The sequence below is a fragment of the Carassius auratus genome, unplaced genomic scaffold (assembly GCF_003368295.1).
Source record: "Carassius auratus strain Wakin unplaced genomic scaffold, ASM336829v1 scaf_tig00216402, whole genome shotgun sequence".
NCBI classification, from domain to species: Eukaryota; Metazoa; Chordata; class Actinopteri; order Cypriniformes; family Cyprinidae; genus Carassius; species Carassius auratus.
In genome coordinates, this window is record NW_020528551.1 from 37,660 (window position 1) to 42,615 (window position 4,956).

Below are 4,956 nucleotides of genomic sequence, written 5' to 3' on the forward strand. Positions count from 1 at the left end.
TCAGTCATCATTAATTTCAGCCTTTTGTGTTTTCCCACAGTTCACTGGAGTTCGTCTCAGTGTGTCTGGACTGTGGATCCATCTGTGATTTACGTCCTACATTCCACCGGAATCTGTTGGAACAGATCAGATTTCAGTGGAATGAAGAACATGAACATGGAGAACAACATTTGGGAAAAACACAGCGCCCTTCCTGAAAGAGTCAGTCTGTGGAGAGAACACGTTCTTGCCCTGTATGTCATTCAAAATCAGTTAATGTTCAAAAAACTCTTTGTGTAAACGTAAAGCCTGGATTACAAATAAAATCATCTGGAAATTAGTATGACAAAGATATTCATTTCCACACAGTTAGAAATTAAGTTAGTTTATTATGTCTGTCGCAGACACATACACCTGACAGATACAAGTACATTCATAGAAACCTAAGCGTTTGTCCTAGCAGATGTGAACTGAAGCAGGGGCTCCTTATTAGTGTAAATTAAAAAGTCTATATCCCTCCATCTAGAAATGAATCTCTTTGTCCATAATGACAAAGGATTACAAAAAAAATTAAACAAGGGTTCATAAAAATCATTTAGTCTGCGACTGTCCATCACTGGGCTGAGCTGCGTCCGAGAACGTCTTTGGCTCTTTCCCACAATTCAACTGTTTATTGACTTTCCTGTTAGAGATGATGATCACAATGGGACTGAGGACAGCATACAGAGACGACAAGAAGATCCTCACATCTCCGATCAGCGAGGAGTCAAGAATCTTAGGGCACGGTCAGCGTATAAACCCCACAATCCATTGTCCACTCCATAAATAATCACGTAGATTGTGACTAGTGTGACGACGGTAGGGGCAGCGCGGCGCTCTGCAGATGGACCCTGCCTCATTGCGCCGCCCCGCAGACCCTTCACCTGCTGTCTGCGGCGGAGCAGGAACACCAGCAGGACCAGGCTGGCCGTTGTCATCAGAGATATCGGCACCACGTCTCGTCCCACTTGCACCCCGCCATTGGCATCCATCGCCAGCTTGGACGGGAAGCTCAGGATACAGAACTTGATGTTGATCCCATTCTGCAAGAGCCTGGAGTCGTTCCGGGCACTTACAGCGTAAAGCAGCGTGGCGGCAGTCGTGGAGGTGTTGATTAGCCATAGAGCAGGAAGAGGACAGCCAGGTACTGGGCGAACAGAGCACGGGCGACGGCCAAACGCGAACCCGGTGGAGCCACGCTCAGGCACTGATACACGCTCAGCAGGAACGTCATGCCAGATGGACAGAGATCTGGACGTGCGGTAGATGAAGATGACCACCTTGCAGCCGGTGTCATCAAACACATTGAGGATCTCAAACGTGGCTAGAACCTCCAGCAGGCAGCGAACGCCACCACCATCAGGTTAGAAGACGCCAGGTGCAGCACGATGCTTTCTGTGGGCGAGAGACGGCCCTCGTGATACACACCGAGGAAGGCACAGATGACCACGATGTTGCCTGGAACACCAGTCACGGCCAGTGACAGGAAGAGCAGGCCACGCGTCAAAGTGTCCGAGTTCATCTCAACCGCTTCTGATCTCTTGCAGCTTCTCTTGAAAGATTCCCTTCTTCAGAATAAGCTTTCGTTTTATAGTCTGGCTCGGGCCACTGGGATCTTCCTGTGCGGGACGGTCCAGCGACTTCAGAGCTGAGCTCAATTATCTGAATGATGTGCAGTTGACTGATTCTGTCACAGATGCAACACTCTCTCGTGAAAATATCCAGTGAGTGTCAGTTTGTGCCTGAAGGACAGCGAGTGCTTTAGCTGAGACTCTCTCAGAACATTTTTATTATTTTTTATTAAACCTTTATTTAACCAGGGAAATAATCATTTGAGATAAACATAATACATTGAGATAAATATCTCATTTACAAGTGAGCCCTGGCCAAGGTAGAGGCACACATATACATAACTACATAAAACAAGTTGCACAACACACACATATACAGCAATAAAACAAGATTAAACGTTAAGAGCAAGTACAGACAGATTTGAATGTTTGGTTGAGATAACTTGAACTCATTAATTGAAATAAGTACATCAAGTTTCAATGATCTTTGGATCTCATTCCAAGCAGCTGATGCGCTATAAATAAAAGCAGTTTTTCCAAACTCTGTCTTCATTAAAGGAACATTTAAAAGAATATATCTACTTGAACGTAGATTATACCCTTGACTATTAAAAGTTAATAGACTATTCATATATTGAGGAAGCTGGCCAACTTCAATTCAATTCAATTCAAGTTTATTTGTATAGTGCTTTTTACAAAACAAATCGTTACAAAGCTACTTTACAGAAAATTATGTTTCTACAATATTTAGTAGTAGCTAGTAGTTTGTGCACATTTGACAGGATTTTAGAAAAAATATTAATAATAATAATAAATAATAATACAAGACGTAGTCAGCTAGACGATGAACTATCAATATTATTAATTAAGTTATTATATGATTCAGTCACACATGTAGCAATAATTGTTAGTTCTGTTTGTTGATTCAGGGTTAGCATCATCTGAGGTCCTCTGAGGGTCAGCATCATCTCTTCTCAGGTGTTCTGGATCCAGACTGGAGCTTGTGTAAATCCTAGTTACCACGATGAAGATCCAGCAGAAACAGAGAAACAAAATAGAGACATCATTAGCATAGCTGCTGATCCAACAAAGTAAAATTAGTTTAACCCAAGCTAATGAATAAAAATGCACCTTTGATCAGATGCAACTACACTCACAATTTAAAAGATGCATTATTCGAATGCTTGGCGAAAGAGATGTGTTTTTAATCCAGATTTAAACAGAGAGAGTGTGTCTGAACCCCGAACATTATCAGGAAGGCTATTCCAGAGTTTGGGAGCCAAATGTGAGAAAGCTCTACCTCCTTTAGTGGACTTTGCTATCCTAGGAACGACCAAAAGTCCAGCGTTTTGTGACCTTAGGGTGCGTGATGGGTTGTACGTGGTAGAAGGCTAGTTAGGTACGCAGGAGCTAAACCATTTAGGGCCTTATAGGTAAGTAATGATAATTGTAACTGATACGGAACTTAATAGGTAGCCAGTGCAGAGACTGTAAAATTGGGGTAATATGATCATATTTTCTTGACCTGGTAAGGACTCTAGCTGCTGCATTTTGGACTACCTGTAGCTTGTTTATTGAAGAAGCAGGACAACCACCTAGAAGTGCATTACAATAGTCCAGTCTAGAGGTCATGAATGCTGGAACTAGCTTTTCTGCATCAGAAACAGATAACATGTTTCGTAGCTTGGCAATGTTTCTAAGATGGAAGAATGCAGTTTTTGTAACATGGGAAATATGATTTTCAAAAGACAAATTGCTGTCTAATATAACACCCAGATTTCTGACTGTAGAGGAAGTAACAGTACATCCGTCTAGTTGCAGATTGTAATCTACAAGATTCTGTGTAGTGTTTTTTGGTCCAATAATTAGTATCTCTGTCTTATCCGAATTTAATTGGAGAAAATTGTGTGTCATCCAATCTTTTACATTTTTAACACACTCTGTTAGCTTAGATAATTGGGAAGTTTCATCTGGTCTCGTTGAGATATATAGCTGAGTATCATCAGCATAACAGTGGAAGCTCTCCGTATTTCTAATAATATTACCAAGGGCAACATGTATATTGAAAATAGAAGGGGACCTAGGACGGATCCTTGTGGCACTCCATATTTTACTGATGATAAATGAGATGACTCCCCATTTAAGTAAACAAAATGGTAGCGATCGGACAGGTAGGATCTAAACCATCTTAGAGCCTGCCCTTGAATACCTGTATAGTTTTGTAATCGATCTATGAGTATGTCATGATCTATGGTGTCGAACGCAGCACTAAGATCAAGTAAGACTAGAAATGAGATGCAGCCTTGGTCTGACGCAAGGAGCAGGTCATTTGTAATTTTAACAAGTGCAGTTTCTGTGCTATGGTGGGGCCTAAAACCTGACTGAAATTCTTCATATATATCATTTTTATGCAGGAAGGTGCTCAATTGAGCAGACACAACTTTCTCTAAAATTTTAGACATAAATGGAAGATTTGAAATAGGCCTATAATTTGCCAGTACACTAGGATCTAGTTTTGGTTTCTTAATAAGAGGCTTGATAAACCGCCAGCTTGAATGGTTTTGGGACGTGTCCTAAAGTTAACGACGAGTTTATGATATTGAGAAGCGTTTCTTCGGCTACAGGTAACAGCTCTTTCAGTAATTTAGTGGGTACAGGATCTAATAAACATGTTTGGTTTAGATACAGTGATAAGTTTATTTAGCTCTTCCTGTCCTATGGTTGTAAAGCACTGCAGTTTATCTTTGGGTGCGATGGATGAAACTGAAGTGTTAGACGCTGTAGAATCTACATTCGCTATTGTATTTCTAATGTTATCTATTTATCAGTGAAGAAATTCATAAAGTCATTACTATTTAACGTTGGTGGAATATTTGAATCAGGTGGCATCTGGTAATTTGTAACTTAGCCACTGTGCTAAATAAAAATCTTATTTGTTTTGGTTATTTTCAATGAGTTTGTGTATATGCTCTGCCCTAGCATTTTTAGAGCCTGTCTATAGCTGGACATATTTTCCATGCAATTCTAAAAACTTCAAGTTAGTTTTTCTCCATTTGCGTTTCAAGACTACGAGTAAATTTCTTGAGAGAGTGAGTATTACTGTTATACCATGGTACAGTACATTTTTCTCTAACTTTTTTTCAATTTGATTGGGGCAACAGCTTCTAATGTATTAGAGAAATAGTGCCCATGTTGTCAGTAATTTCGTCTAATTCGTGTGTATTTTTGGGTACAAATAGCAGTTGAGATAGATCAGGCAGGTTATTTGCGAATCTTTCTTTGGTGGCTGAACAATAGTTCTGCCCAGACGGTAACGCTGCGACATATAGTTAATATCAGTTATATGCGCAGCATGCACGATACAAGG

The 4,956-nt window shown here is 40.6% G+C and overlaps 1 pseudogene; it reads right to left on the reverse strand.

The window, feature by feature from the left end:
- Positions 1 to 570: 570 nt before the first annotated feature.
- LOC113098045 (olfactory receptor class A-like protein 1) lies at positions 571 to 1,540 on the reverse strand (annotated as a pseudogene).
- Between the last annotated feature and the right edge of the window lie 3,416 nt (positions 1,541 to 4,956).